Raw genomic sequence first — 16,945 nt, 5'->3', positions numbered from 1 at the left:
CTAATCAAATATAATAGGCAGAGGGAGTTTAATTAAAATCAAATTACTTTCTTGTCTTTTGATAATGTGCATAAATGATAAATCAACCAGTGAGCTTCTAGCCTCTAGAGATGAGATGATATGTCCAGAATGACATAACATCACAGCTATTTATAGAACCAATTTCAAGCCCCGTCCCTCAAAGGTAGACAGTCTCGTTGTACAACTCAATAAAGAAACAGTGTTATCAGAGTAAAATAACAAGCCTTTAATGGGTCTGTACAGAGAGGGAGACGGAGAGGGAGAGGGAGATTCGAAGAAGGAATCAGAGATGGGTAGGCTAGTTTAAGGAGATAAGTGTATATTTCTCTCTCCATCGCTCTCAGGTAAAAGCATGGGGGTATTATCAGGTATTATCAGTTTGGTGGACTAAAATGTGCATCCACATGACGTCTGACCCAGTGTTAGACAGTGATGTTGAGAGGTAGACAGGTGTTTTGCGAGTTCCCATAACTTCCCATGTCTCTGTGTGATTGACAACAGACACAGACTGGTCCTGATGAGGATCTGCTGTAATGAAGGCCAGACTGAGAGGAATGAAGAATGAAGCCAGGACAGATCCTCCGTACACTCACTCCTTCCTTTGGCTCCTCACTCTGAAACTCATACTTTTAATCTGCCTTGCAGATAAAACACACTCCTGCATAGCCTAGAATAGGACAGACAGACACAGCGAATCTCTAAAGATGGGCTGAGAAAATGTTGAAGAGAAGGCCATAATCCTCCTATTTGCATATCCGGATGTGGAGATATGCAGAGGAAACGAAAGCCCATTGAAGAACAATGAGGAATCAAGTCTAATTGCCGTTCAGCGGGCAGGTAATACAAAGCACATCATAATCCCAATATGACCCATTTCAAGTGAAATAGATTTTGTCTGACTCATTTGGGAAATTCCCATTGTCTCTGTGAGAGGGAAATCATTTCAGTACTTATTTCATTGGGGGACTCATGCAAAAACAGGCTAGTGCAAAAACACACAGGCCTTTAGATTCAAATCAGTTGCTTAGTAACCATTGACTAGTAATTGGGCAGGATGATCCTAATCTAACTAAATGTGAAGCATCTTTCTCTAGTTTGATGTGACCCTGGCTAACTCACTAGCATATGTGCAGTTGTGCATGGACATGTAGCCGAGCTCCCAGGCCTTTCAGGATAATTGTTCTTACTCACATGAAAATAGCCTAAACCAGTAGACCAGTGACTTTATGTCATAGTTAGTGAGGCAACCTGGGGATATACTGTACATGACTGGCAGCTTTCTACCAACACGCTGCAATCTGTCATCATGGTGGATGGCTATAAACAGTGTTGTGGACAAGGCTATTTAGCTATTTTCCCTTGTTGTTGTCCAGTTGGCAGGGATACTTGGCTATGTCCCTGTGTTATTGATTGCAGGTGAGCACTAAGCATGCTAATAACATTTCCCCCTGAATAGATTAGCATTGATCAATATGGAGGAGACATTTAACAGCACCAGCATTTATCTAAGAGTTTCGAAAACCCGACCATAGGCAACACAGTGACTAGGGTCTGGTTTCAATGATGGACTCTTTAGGCATAGAGGAACTACGTCACTGCCTACGTCACTACTTTATCCGCTTGAACAAAATACTAAATAGTAGCTAGCAAGATGGAGATCACAGATGTTATTTTTAATGTGTGCATTTCGCAAGTGGCTAGTTTGCATCAAGTACCTTAACTAAAACCACTGCAAAGGCTTTGCTTGCAAACTTTGGTTTTCAATCGCAGCATTCTGGCATGTCTGAGAGCCTCCAGATGTATTATTATTTTTTTCTTATCGACTTAGGCAGTGATGTAGTTCCTCTATGCCAAAAGAGTCCATCATTGAAACCCTAGTCAATGTGTTGCCTAGGGTCGTGTTTAAGAGTCTATTTATCTAACCTTGCTATTTTTTCTATGTCTGTCAGTGGCTCCTCCACTAATTACACACCATCTGGCTTTTCCCCTGTTTAAACTGCCTCTCATCTTTCACACTCAACCATGGTGATTGCGGCTGATCTTCCATTGAGGAGTCATGCAACGTTTTATGTAAAAGACTGGATGGAAGGCTGACTGACTTGGATGGAGTGCACAGCCAGGGTGTTATTCTGCCCCAGTGCACCCAGGCCGACTCTGTAGCCACGTGCTGAAGCACAGAGCCAGCCGAGCGTTGTCTTTCTGCTGCGTGTGGACAGGGATGTGGATGAGCCCTTGCTCCCTGACCCTATCAGAGAGGGCAGTGCATCAACACACTGATTGACTGGCTCACGAGGCACTGACTTCTCTCTCTCGTACAAGGATCAAGTTTTGACACAAAGCCAAGGCAGATGAAATAATGTTAAAGACCTGGCACATGAGACAAATAGGGAAAGGCAGCATTTACAAAGTGCTATAGGCTACAGTAAATCATCATATGTTGTATAGCTAGATCTAGCTTGGGGGTAAGATGTATGCAACTATTGATCTTCATCCACTAATTTACTACAAAAATAAAAACAGAATAATCAGGCAGCTGCATCATTATTTTGCTTTTAGATGAGTTGACTGTTATAGCATTGCATGGCAGAGGAAATGACCCAATTCCCTGTGTGCTTCAAATTTCTTAAAGAGCAGCTGCCCCTAAACACCAACGAATCCCTTTGAAAACGACCTGAGGCATCAATTTGAGTCAGAAACATGTATTCTAGTGTCAAAAATGACTACAAAGTGTAAAGAGGATAATTTTGGTCATAAAGTCAGTCTCGTCTAACACGGAGTTTGGAACCTCAGCGCGTCACAACAAGTAAAAGTAGGTTGGGTTTGGATTACAATTATGTAAACAAATCATGCCCTCTTTTGCCAAGCTCCACGTGCAAATCGCCCCTCTGCCCACTTCGCTTCCCTTCATTCAATGTGGCTCCACTGTTTCATCGCCCCAACACGTTCAAAGGATCACAGATGTTTTAGACTGAAAAGCCCTATACAGATTAACTATGCAATGCATGTTTCCAGCAGGATGCACATCCAAATGATTTGCATGCCCTGTGGAAGGAGCCCAGTGGTGAGCATACCGGTAGTAGCTAGCTAGGCCATAGACTGCTGGTTATGTATATTTGATAATCATTATCACTGCTAGCTAGATAACGTTAGCCTACCTCAATACAACTCGGATTTGGCTTGGAAACACGATACCATTTCAAAAGAAGGCAAATAATTAGTAGGACAACTTTTTGTCATGATTGTGATGTCGCCAGATTGACTGTAGATGCAATATAACTTTTTTTAAACATTTTTTTTAGCTAGCTAACATTAGCATTGCTGGCTATTTTTGACGAATTTTGCTAGTAACAGCAAAGTAATTTTTTTTTTACATTTATTTATTTCACCTTTATTTAACCAGGTAGGCAAGTTGAGAACAAGTTCTCATTTACAATTGGCCAAGCTAAAGCAAAGCAGTTCGACACATACAACAACACAGAGTTACACATGGAGTAAACAAACATACAGTCAATAATACAGTAGAAAAATAAGTCTATAAACAATGTGAGCAAATGAGGTGAGATAAGGGAGGTAAAGACAAAAAAGGCCATGGTGGTAAAACACTGGAATGGTAGATTTGTAGTGGAAGAAAGTGCAAAGTAGAAATAGAAATAATGGGGTGCAATGGAGCAAAATAAATAAATACAGTAGGGGAAGAGGTAGTTGTTTGGGCTAAATTATAGATGGGCTATGTACAGGTGCAGTGATCTGTGAGCTGCTCTGACAGCTGGTGCTTAAAGCTAGTGAGGGAGATAAGTGTTTCCAGTTTCAGAGATTTTTGTAGTTCGTCCCAGTCATTGGCAGCAGAGAACTGGAAGGAGAGACGGCCAACGGAGGAATTGGCTTTGGGGGTGACCAGAGAGATATACCTGCTGGAGCGCGTGCTACAGGTGGGTGCTGCTATGGTGACCAGTGAGCTGAGATAAGGGGGGACTTTACCTAGCAGGGTCTTGTAGATGACCTGGAGCCAGTGGGTTTGGCGACGAGTATGAAGCGAGGGCCAGCCAACGAGAGCGTACAGGTCGCAGTGGTGGGTAGTATATGGGGCTTTGGTGACAAAACGGATGGCACTGTGATAGACTGCATCCAGTTTATTGAGTAGGGTATTGGAGGCTATTTTGTAAATGACATCGCCGAAGTCGAGGATCAGTAGGATGGTCAGTTTTACGAGGGTATGTTTGGCAGCATGAGTGAAGGATGCTTTGTTGCGAAATAGGAAATAGGAAGCCAATTCTAGATTTAACTTTGGAAATTTGACGACATAATATGGCAAAGTTGTTTGCTACTAATTATTTGCCTACTTTGGCAATGTCATCGTATTTCCATGTCACTGTAAATTTGTGTAATTTAGATGAAACAGTCACATTAGCCTCCAAGGTGCAACCCATGACTAGGGCACAAATAAATATTGAATGGACCTATGGTAGTACTAGATAACAACTCATGTCTGACTACAGCAGTGTACTAACTAGCAGCAACCAACTCAAACCAACCCAGGGCCATGGCAAAACATGTCACAGTAGGTTGTATGGTGTCACCGGCCTGAATCGAATCCAATCTGGAGCCAATCAGTCAACATCTGTCAAGCATAGAATTAGCTTCCAAACAAGGTTGTTATTTCTCGAGCTATGTTTATAATTGAGGGATGATGACAATCGTTGACCCTGTTTTTCTGATAGACAAAGTGCACAGTTGGGTGCCAGACTGATCCCCTGGTCATGAACGGATGCCGGGACCTATCAGAAGGAGAAAAGGTGGGTATCATAACATGTCAAGCAATGTGATTGCAATTTTAAACTGTTATTTAACTAGGCAAGTCAGTAAGAACAAATTCTTATTTACAATGACGACCTACCCCAGGCCGAACACTAACCAGGACAGCGCTGGGCCAATTGTGAGCCGCCCTATGGGACTCCCAATCATGGCCGGTTGTGATACAGACTGGAATTGAACCAGGGTCTGTAGTGACGCCTCTAGCCCTGAGATGCAGTGCATTAGACCGCAGCGCCAGTCGGGAGCCCAAATGGTTTAGCGACCTAACCAAAATATTTTAATTCACTGTTTACCTGCAATTTTCACAGCTTGCCAGGCAAAACTTCAGAATAAAAGTGTCATGCGACACAAGTACCCCACCTCCTCCATTGCTTCATTTTTACATTTTAGTCATTTAGCAGACTCTCTTATCCAGAGTGACTTACAGTTAGTGCATTCATCGTAAGACAACCACATATCACATGCATAGTAAGTACACTTTTCCACAATAAAGTAGTTCTCAAGGGCATGACGTAGTCTGGTGGAACCAGCCTGATCGCTGTGTTCACCATTCTATTTCACTTCACATTTTATGATATCTGAAGTGAAATAGAAAGGTGATCACATTGATAAGGTTGGTTCCACCAGGCTAATCATGCTCTGTGTGTGTGCGACTGACCAGTATCTTTGATAAGGGGCTAGGAGCTGATCTACGCTGCTATGCCCATCAATGGGGCGCTAGCAAAGACCTCACCTCCAGCCTCACCACTTGCCTGCTCACGAAAGGTCGTCGATGGGGAGAACATAATTAGGTAGGTTTAGTCTAACCTGTTCAAACTTCAAGATAGTATATGTTTGTGTGTGAGACATCACCTATTCCTAACTGCCATTGGTAACACACAGTCACTGTTCTATATGTGTTCACAGATTCATGAGATGCAGAGAGACCAAGCACTCAACACATCCACAATGAGGAGTTTACCAATAATACAGTACTGCATAAATGTCCACCCTTTTTTGTGTCAATGATGATGGGGAGACCATAATTGGGTATTTTTTATCTAACCTGTTAAAACTTCAAGAAAGTATATGTTTTAGGGTTGTCACAATACCAGTATCGTGATACTCAAGAGGTATTGTGGCAAGGAAACAAAACAGTTCAGCAGACAACATTTCCTGAGTAAAACAGTTATAATTTGGAAACAAGCAGCCTTACATTGTAGCACACAATATTTTAGATCAGGTATTCCCAAACTGGAATACCTGGGTATAGGCCTCTGTACGCCTATGTAGATCTGTATGCCTATGTAGATAAAAAAAAATCTGCCATTTCCAGCTACAATAGTCATTTACAACATTAACAATGTCTACACTGCATTTCTGATCAATTTGTTGTTATTTTAATTGACAAAAAATGCTTTTCTTTCAAAAACAAGGACATTTCTAAGTGACCCCAAACTTTTGAATGGTACTGTATATTGGGAGTAGTGCCTTTCCTCAGCCACAGTGTGTTATATATGTGTTCATCTCACAACTCGATGAAACCTTCACTCCTGTGCAGACATTTAGAAACAAAACATGCCAATTTCAAAAATAAGCCACAGGAGTTTTTTGAGCGAGAATTAAGATGACTTTTGAGTAGTAAGACATGTATAAAAGCAACAGGTACTATTAATAAGGCGGCTAGAAGCGCCTTATATGGTGAGCTACCGAGTGGCTAGGACTGGCAAGCCCCATACTATTGTGGAGGACTTAATTCTTCCTGCTGCCACAGATATGGCTGGGACAATGCTGGGGGAAAAGGCCAAAAAAACTATACAGACAATGCCTTCATCAAACTACACTGTTTCACGACGCATCAGTGACATGGCAGGATATGTTTTGAAACAATTACTGCTTCGCATACAAGCCAGTGAATACTATGCGTTACAGCTGGATGAGTCAACAGATGTGGCGTGCCTGGCACAGCTCCTGGTATATGTCCGTTACTTTAAAGGGGGGTCAATTAAGGAAGACATCCTCTTCTGCAAATGTAACAGTGTAGGTTCCGTCCCTCTCTTCGCCCCAACCTGGGCTCGAACCAGGGACCCTTGCACACATCAACAACTGACACCCACCGAAGCATCGTTACCCATCGCGCCACAAAAGCCGCAGCCCTTGTAACGCAAGGGGAAACCCTACTTCAAGTCTCAGAGCGAGTGACATCACTGATTGAAACGCTATTAGCGCGCACCACCGCTAACTAACTAGCCATTTCACATCGGTTGCACTCACCCCCCTTTTGACCTCCTCCTTTTCCGCAGCAACCAATGATCCGGGTCAACAGCATCAATGTAACAGTGTAGGTTCCGTCCCTCTCTTCGCCCCAACCTGGGCTCGAACCAGAGACCCTTGCACACATCAACAACTGACACCCACGAAGCATCATTACCCATTGCGCCACAAAAGCCGCGGCCCTTGCGACGCAAGGGGAAACCCTACTTCAAGTCTCAGAGCGAGTGACGTCACTGATTGAAATGCTATTAGCGCGCACCACCGCTAACTAACTAGCCATTTCGCATTGGTTACACAAACCACTGGGAAACAGGACAACAGGAGAGGATATTTTGAAAGTACTGGATAGCTTTGTGACATCAAATGGGCTTTGGTGGTCAAGATGTGTTGGTATCTGTACTGATGGCGCAAAAGCCATGACAGGGAGACATAGTGGAGTGGTAACGCGCGTGCAAGCAGTTGCTCCAGACGCCACTTGGGTACACTGCAGCATCCACCGAGAGGCTCTTACTGCCAAGGGAATGCCTGACAACTTGAAATACATTTTGGACACTACAGTGAAAATTGTTAACTTTGTTAAAGCAAAGCCCCTGAACTCTCGTGTATTTTCTGCACTATTTTCTGCACTATGATATGGCCAGCGACCATGTAACGCTTTTACAACATACAGAAGTATTGAAAGTTTTTTTTTTTATTGAGAGACGAGCTAAAAGTTTTTTTACTGACCATAATTTTCACTTGTCTGACCGCTTGCATGATGACGAGTTTCTCACACAACTGGCCTATCTGGGTGATGTTTTTTCTCGCCTGAATGATCTGAATCTAGGATTACAGGGACTCTCCACAACTATGTTCAATGTGCGGGACAAAAATGAGGCTATGATTAAGAAATTGGAGCTCTTCTCTGTCTACATTAACAAGGACAACACACAGGTCTTTTCATCATTGTATGATTTTTTGTGTGCAAATGAACTCAAGCTTATGGACACTGTCAAATGTGATATAGCGAAGTACCAGTGAGTTGGGTGCGCAATTACGCGGGTACTTTCCCCGAAACGGATGACACAAACAACTGGATTCGTTATCCCTTTGTAGTTGGAAACGGCTGATTTTTAATGGAATATCTACATAGGCGTACATAGGCCCATTATCAGCAACCATCACCCCTGTGTTCCAATGGCACGTTATGTTAGCTAATCCAAGTTCATCATTTTAAAAAGGCTAATTGATCATTAGAAAACCCTTTTACAATTATGTTAGCACAGCTGAAAACTGTTGTGCTGATTACAGAAGCAATACAACTGACTAGTTGAGTATCTGGAGCATAAGCATTTGTGGGTTCGATATCAGGCTCAAAATGGCCAGAAACAAAGTCTATTCTTGTTCTGAGAAATGAAGGCTATTCCATGTGAGAAATTGCTGTGTACTACTCCCTTCACAGAACAGCACAAACTGGCTCTAACCAGAATAAAAAGAGGAGTGGGAGGCCCCGATGCACAACTTAGCAAGAGAACAAGTACATTAGAGTGTCAAGTTTGAGAAACAGACGCCTCACAAGTCAGCTTCATTAAATAATACCCGCAAAACACCAGTCTCAACGTCAAAGTGAAGAGGCGACTCCGGGATGTTCCTCTGTCCAGTGTCTGTGTTCACTTACCCATGTTAATCTTTTCTTTTTATTGGCCAGTCTGAGATATGCCTTTTTCTTTGCAACTCTGCCTAGAAGGCCAGCATCCCAGAGTCGCCCTTTCACTGTTGACGTTGAGACTGGTGTTTTGCGGGTACTATTTACCAGCAGGTAGCCTAATGGTTAAAGAATTGGACTAGTAACCAAAAGGTTGCAAGATTGAATCCCTGAGCTGACAAGGTAAAAATCTGTCGTTCTGCCCCTGAACAAGGCAGTTAACCCACTGTTCCTAGGCCGTCAACCCACTGTTCCTAGGCCGTCATTGAAAATAAGAATTTGTTCTTAACTGACCTTCCTAGATAAATAAAGGTAAAAAATAGACATACACATATATAATATATATACACGTGTTTGTGTATATATATATATATATAAACATATACATACATACAAACGTATGTATGTTTATATATACAGTTGAAGTCAGACGTTTACATACACCATAGCCAAATACATTTAAACTCAGTTTTTCAACAATTCCTGACATTTAATCATAGTAACAATTCCCTGTCTTAGGTCAGTTAGGATCAGCACTTTATTTTAAGGATGTGAAATGTCAGAATAATAGTAGAGAGAATGATTTATTTCAGCTTTTATTTCTTTCATCACATTCCCAGTGGGTCAGAAGTTTACATACACTCAATTAGTATTTCGTAGCTGTCACGTCCTGACCAGCAGATGGAGCTATTGTTTTAGTTTTGGGGTCAGGACGTGGCAGTTTTGTGTATGGGAATGTTTGTATTGTTGATTGGGACTTCCAATTGAAGGCAGGTGTGTTGAGTTGCCTTTGATTGGAAGTCCTATATAGGTGTGTGTGTTTTTCTTTGGGGTTGTGGGTGGTTGTTTTTGCACTGCGTTTGTAGAGCCTGTAAAACTGTTGCTGCTGTCTTGTTTATTGTTTTTCACCGTGGATGCTTTACTCTTTTTTTGAATTAAACTATGAGTATCCACATACCTGCTGCGCCTTGCTCCATTTCTGAAGACAGCCGTTACAGAACCACCCACCAAAGGACCAAGCAGCAGAAGAGGAGGAAGCCACGGGAGGAAAAAATGGAGGAATGGACCTGGCAGGACGAAAGACAATTCTGGGAGGACAAGTTAAGGGAGCTAAGGGAACCCGAGAGGCAGCCCCAAGATTTTTTGGGGGGGCACACGGGTAGCTTGGCCAGGCCAGGGAAGAGCCGTAAGCCAGCTACCCGTGACTACAGTGAGGTGCGTATGAGGTGGAGGGCGCCATGTTACGGTGAGGTACGCACCATCTCGCCTATACGGACGCACAGACCAGTCCGCCCGGTACCAGCGCCCCGCAGGTGCCAGGGCAAGGTGAGCATTGAGCCGGAAGGGGTGAAGCCAACCCTGCACTCAAGACCGCCAGTGCGCCCTTTCGGTCCGGTGTTTCCCGCTAGACTCACTAGCATGGAGGTGCGTGTCTCCAGGCTGGCATGTCCAGTACCAGCCCCACGCATCAGGAGTCTAGTGCGTCAGCCCAGCCTCGCCAGGCGTAAGTCGCCAGAGCTGCCCGCCAGTCAACAGTCACCAGAGCCGCCCGCCAGTCAACAGTCACCAGAGCCGCCCGCCAGTCAACAGTCGCCAGAGCCGCCCGCCAGTCAACAGTCGCCAGAGCCGCCCGCCAGTCAACAGTCGCCAGAGCCGCCCGCCAGTCAACAGTCGCCAGAGCCGCCCGCCAGTCAACAGTCGCCAAAGCCGCCCGCCAGTCAGGAGCCGCCAGAGCCGCCCGCCAGTCAGGAGCCGCCAGAGCCGCCCGCCAGTCAGGAGCCGCCAGAGCCGCCCGCCAGTCAGGAGCCGCCAGAGCCGCCCGCCAGTCAGGAGCCGCCAGAGCCGCCCGCCAGTCAGGAGCCGCCAGAGCCGCCCGCCAGTCAGGAGCCGCCAGAGCCGCCCGCTAGTCAGGAGCCGCCAGAGTGGCCCGACTGCCAGGTTCTGCCAGGGTGGCCCGACTGCCCGGTTCTGCCAGGGTGGCCCGACTGCCCGGTTCTGCCAGGGTGGCCCGACTGCCCGGTTCTGCCAGGGTGGCCCGACTGCCCGGTTCTGCCAGAGGTGCCCGCCTGCCCTGATCTGCCAGGGTGCCCTGCCTGTCAGGATCTGCCAGAGTGGTCCTCCTGTCCAGCCCGAGTGGCCCTCCTGCCCAGCCCGAGTGGCCCTCCTGCCCAGCCCGAGTGGCCCTCCTGCCCTCCTGCCCAGCCCTAGTGGCCCTCCTGCCCTCCGGCCCAGCCCTAGTGGCCCTCCTGCCCTCCGGCCCAGCCCTAGTGGCCCTCCTGCCCTCCGGCCCAGCCCTAGTGGCCCTCCTGCCCTCCGGCCCAGCCCAAGTGGCCCTCCTGCCCAGCCCGAGTGGCCCTCCTGCCCTCCGGCCCAGCCCGAGTGGCCCTCCTGCCCTCCGGCCCAGCCCGAGTGGCCCTCCTGCCCTCCGGCCCAGCCCGAGTGGCCCTCCTGCCCAGCCCGAGTGGCCCTCCTGCCCTCCGGCCCAGCCCGAGTGGCCCTCCTGCCTTCCGGTCCAGCCCGAGTGGCCCTCCTGCCCTCCGGTCCAACCCGAGTGGCCCTCCTGCCCTCCGGTCCAACCCGAGTGGCCCTCCTGCCCTCCGGTCCAGCCCGAGTGGCCCTCCTGCCCAGCCCGAGTGGCCGCATGTCTTCCGACCCAGCCCGAGTGGTCCGTCTGCCAGGGTCAGCCCGAGTGGCCCGTCTGCCCGGCGCAGCTATCGGCGCCACCAAAGTGGGCGACGCCGAAGGTGGAGCGAGGTCCACGTCCTGCACCTGAGCCACCTCCAGGATAGGTGGGTTGGGGAGGGAGGGTGTAGCACAGTGCCGTCGGTGACGGCAGCCACCCTCCCTTCCCTCCCTTATTGTTTAGGGGTTATTGTTTATGGGTTTTCTGTTGGTAGGTGCATTCCGGGGTCTGCACCTTGAGGGGGGGGGTACTGTCACGTCCTGACCAGCAGATGGAGCTATTGTTTTAGTTTTGGGGTCAGGACGTGGCAGTTTTGTGTATGGGAATGTTTGTATTGTTGATTGGAACTTCCAATTGAAGGCAGGTGTGTTGAGTTGCCTTTGATTGGAAGTCCTATATAGGTGTGTGTGTTTTTCTTTGGGGTTGTGGGTGGTTGTTTTTGCACTGCGTTTGTAGAGCCTGTAAAACTGTTGCTGCTGTCTTGTTTATTGTTTTTCACCGTGGATGCTTTACTCTTTTTTTTTTAAATTAAACTATGAGTATCCACATACCTGCTGCGCCTTGGTCCATTTCTGAAGACAGCCGTTACAGTAGCATTGCCTTTAAACTGTTTAACTTGGGTAAAATGTTTCGGGTAGCCTTCCACAAGCTTCCTACAATAAGTTAGGGTTAGGGTTATTCCTCCTGACAGAGCTGGTGTAACTGAGTCAGGTTTGTAGGCCTCCTTGCCCGCACACACTTTTTCATTTCTGCCCACACATTTTCTATAGGATTGAGGGCAAGGCTTTATGATGGCCACTTCAATACCTTGACTTTGTTGTCCTTAAGCCATTTTGCCACAACTTTGGAAGCAAGCTTGGGGTCATTGTCCATTTGGAAGACCCATTTGCGACCAAGCTTTAACTTCCTGACTGATGTCTTGATGTTGCTTCAATATATCCACATAATTTTCCCACCTCATGATGCCATCTATTTTGTGAAGTGCACCAGTCCCTCCTGCAGCAAAGCACCCCCACATGATGTTGCCACCCCTGTGCTTCTCGGTTGGGATGGTGTTCTTTGGCTTGCAAGCCTCCCCCTTTTTCCTCCAAACATAACGATGCTCATAATGGCCAAACAGTTCTATTTTTATTTCATCAGACCAGAGGACTTTTCTCCAAAAAGTACGATCTTTGTCCCCATGTGCAGTTGCAAACCGTAGTCTGGCTTTTTTAATGGCGGTTTTGGAGCAGTGGCTTCTTCCTTGCTGAGAGGTCTTTCAGGTTATGTTGATATAGGACTCGTTTTACTGTGGATATAGATACCTTTGTACCTGTTTCCTCCAGCATCTTCACAAGGTCCTTTGCTGTTGTTCTTGGATTGATTTGAACTTTTCGCACCAAAGTACGTTCATCTCTAGGAGACAGAACGCGTCTCCATCCTGAGCAGTATGACAGCTGCGTGTTCCCATGGTGTTTATACTTGCGTACTATTGTTTGTACAGACGAACGTGGTACCTTCAGGCGTTTGGAAATTCCTCCCAAGGATGAACCAGAGTTGTGGAGGTCTACAATTTTTTTTCTGAGGTCTTGGCTGATTTCTTTTGATTTTCCCATGTCAAGCAAAGAGGCACTGAGTTTGAAGGTAGGCCTTGAAATACATCCACACGTACACCTCCAATTGACTCAAATGATGTAAATTAGCCTATCAGAAGCGTCTAAAGCCATGACATCATTTTCTGGAATTTTCCAAGCTGTTTAAAGGCACAGTCAACTTAGTGTATGTAAACTTCTGACCCACTGGAATTGTGATACAGTGAATTATAAGTGAAATAATCTGTCTGTAAACAATTGTTGGAAAAATTACTTGTGTCATACACAAAGTAGATGTCCTATCCGACTTGCCAAAACTATAGTTTGTTAACAAGACATTTGTGGATTGGTTGAAAAACGAGTTTTAATAACTCCAACCTAAGTGTATGTAAACTTCCGACTTCAACTGTATATAAACATAAATACGTGTGTGTGTGTGTGTGTAAAGGGAACACTTAAACAACACATCCTAGATCTGAATGAAAGAAATAATCTTATTAAATACTTTTTTTTTTACATAGTTCAATGTGCTGACAACAAAATCACGCAAAAATAATCAATGGAAATCCAATTTATCAACCCATGGAGGTCTGGATTTGGAGTCACACTCAAAATTAAAGTGGAAAACCACACTACAGGCTGATCCAACTTTGATGTAATGTCCTTAAAACAACTCAAAATGAGGCTCAGTAGTGTGTGTGGCCTCCACGTGCCTGTATGACCTCCCTACAACGCCTGGGCATGCTCCTGATGAGGTGGCGGATGGTCTCCTGAGGGATCTCCTCCCAGACCTGGACGAAAGCATCCGCCAACTCCTGGACAGTCTGTGGTGCAACGTGGCGTTGGTGGATGGAGCGAGACATGATGTCCCAGATGTGTTCAATTGGATTCAGGTCAGGGGAACGGGCGGGCCAGTCCATAGCATCAATGCTTTCCTCTTGCAGGAACTGCTGACACTCCAGCCACATGAGGTCTAGCATTGTCTTGCATTAGGAGGAACCCAGGGCCAACCGCACCAGCATATGGTCTCACAAGGGGTCTGAGGATCTCATCTCGGTACCTAATGGCAGTCAGGCTACCTCTGGCGAGCACATGGAGGGCTGTGCGGCCCCCCAAAGAAATGCCAGCCCACACCATGACTGACCCACCGCCAAACCGGTCATGCTGGAGGATGTTGCAGGCAGCAGAACGTTCTCCACGGCGTCTCCAGACTCTGTCACGTGCTCAGTGTGAACCTGCTTTCATCTGTGAAGAGCACAGGGTGCCAGTGGCGAATTTGCCAATCTTGGTGTTCTCTGGCAAATGCCAAACGTCCTGCACGGTGTTGGGCTGTAAGCACAACCCCCACCTGTGGACGTCGGGCCCTCATACCACCCTCATGGAGTCTGTTTCTGACCGTTTGAGCAGACACATGCACATTTGTGGCTTGCTGGAGGTGATTTTGCAGGGCTCTGGCAGTGCTTCTCCTGCTCGTCCTTGCACAAAGGCAGAGGTAGCGGTCCTGCTGCTGGGTTGTTGCCCTCCTACGACCTCCTCCACGTCTCCTGATGTACTGGCCTGCCTCCTGGTAGCGCCTCCATGCTCTGGACACTACGCTGACAGACACAGCAAACCTTCTTGCCACAGCTCGCATTGATGTGCCATCCTGGATGAGCTGCACTACCTGAGCCACTTGTGTGGGTTGTAGACTCCGTCTCATGCTACCACTAGAGTGAAAGCACCGCCAGCATTCAAAAGTGACCAAAACATCAGCCAGGAAGCATAGGAACAGAGAAGTGGTCTGTGGTCCCCACCTGCAGAACCACTCCTTTATTGGGGGTGTCTTGCTAATTGCCTATAATTTCCACCTGTTGTCTATTCCATTTGCACAACAGCATGTGAAATTTATTGTCAATCAGTGTTGCTTCCTAAGTGGACAGTTTGATTTCTGTCACGTCCTGACCAGTATTTAGGTATTATTTGTATTATATTTGGTCAGGGCGTGGCAGAGGTATGTTTGTTTTGTATGGTGTTTTTTTTTGTGTGTGGTTTAGAGGGGTGTGTTATTTATGTGTTCCTGGGTTTTGGGTGTATGTTTCTGAAATAGTATGTCCTAGGTTAGTTTTTCTATGTGTAGGTTTGGGTGCTGGACTCTCAATTGGAGGCAGGTGTTTCTAGTTGCCTCTGATTGGGAGTCCTATAAGTAGGTGTGTGTTTGGTTTGTCATTTGTGGGTAGTTATATTTTGCACTGCTAAGCATTCTGGAGTTAGCATGTAAAACTGTCATTCGTCTTTCTTGTTTTTTGTGTACGCTTCATTCTTTATAATTAAAAGATGAGCATCCACATTCCTGCTGCGTATTGGTCCTCCATTCAACACGGCAATACTTGTGACAATTTCACAGAAGTGTGATTGACTTGGAGTTACATTGTGTTGTTTAAGTGTTCCCTTTATTTTTTTGAGCAGTGTATATCTTTATAAAATATATTTTCCTTTATTATTTCCCACAAACCCTACCACCTCTCCCCTAATTGGAGTAAGCTTCTACTTCCAGCTTATACATGCAATATACATTTTACAGTCACAATCCATTTTACAATAGTTTTGTTTGTTTTTAGTCCTGGTCTTCCTCTATTTCTGATGTCCATCCAGTTTGATTTCTATTTGCCATATATTTTTAACTGTGCTATTTCACAAAAGTTTTGAACCTATATACATTTTACAGACACAGTATATTTTACATCTGTTATCTTGTTGATATCAGTCCCACCCTTCAGCTCCATTCAACCCCTCCCATCTGTCTCTTATCACCATCCATATATTTTTCAACTGTGCTGTGATGCTTCAAAAAAGTTCTGAACCTTTCTATTCTCATAGTTTCTACAGATTGTAAATTAAAGATTAACATTTTTGCTTAAAGTATATTATTGATTAATTGACTGACTTTTCAAATCACCCAGTATTGCTACAGTGTATCTGCAGCATTAGCTCCAGGTAAATGTTGCAATTCTTCAGCCATTCCTGGACCTGTGACCAAAAACAAGCTACATATGGACAGTACCAATATAAATGATCTAATGACTCTGCCTCCTCACAGCAAAATCTGCAGAGCTGGGAAGGTTGTATCCTCCATATATAAAACATTATATTGGTTGCAAGAATTTTCTATAATAATTGAAATTGAAAGTAAATTTTTTTTTAAAAATAAAGGTTTTGAAACCGGTGTCATTTTGCGTGTCAATTCATAAACCATGTGCCATGGAATCAGCACATCGAAAATCTCCTCCCAACTATTTCGCAATCTAAATGGCACAGCTGTCAATTTTTGGGTCCTTAAATTAAACTGGGATATATTTTATTTATCACAATTTTCTTTAACCAATTTTGGTCTTTAATGCAGGGCCGACAGACAAGTTCCTTACTTTTCCCCCTTCCACTTGCCTCTTCCATTTTTGTGGGTAATGCTGCAATTAGTTGGTTGTAATTTTGGGTAGAGCAGACATTTCCATATATTTGTGTTAGCTGCATGTGTGACACAACTCCACAAGTCCTATTTATGATATAATCTACAAAGATTATACATTTCTTTAAACATTTTATCAAAAAATAGTTTTAAAAAAAATAATCAATTAGTGTATTTGAGTTTAAACACAATATTTGTTGTATTATTTGTTCTGTCTTTTCTGGTGGATTAAACTTAAATTCCAACCAACTTTCTATGGCTTGTTTAAAAAATAACTATTTTTTGGAGATGATTTCATTATCAAATAACCGAAAGTGAGCAGTTGAAATCTGAATAAAGGGAAAAAGGCCATTCTTGAACATGGGGTGAGACATTCTTACTAATTTGCTAGAGAACCAGTTCGGATTTAAGTATAACTTTTGTATGACTGACGCCTTTAGTGAGAGGTCTAATGCTTTAGTATTGAATCATTTCTGCCC

The 16,945-nt window shown here is 45.2% G+C and overlaps 1 protein-coding gene across 2 annotated transcripts in view; it reads right to left on the bottom strand.

The window, feature by feature from the left end:
* LOC115200050 (neuronal calcium sensor 1) overlaps nucleotides 1-16,945 on the bottom strand; it is a 40,937-nt gene that overhangs the window by 6,433 nt on the left and 17,559 nt on the right. The gene's annotated exons all lie outside the window — the stretch shown is intronic.

Source organism: Salmo trutta, chromosome 9, assembly GCF_901001165.1.
Source record: "Salmo trutta chromosome 9, fSalTru1.1, whole genome shotgun sequence".
In the NCBI taxonomy this organism is placed as follows: Eukaryota; Metazoa; Chordata; class Actinopteri; order Salmoniformes; family Salmonidae; genus Salmo; species Salmo trutta.
The sequence above is the reverse complement of the archived record's forward strand: the minus strand, read 5'-3'. Positions and strand labels throughout refer to the sequence as shown.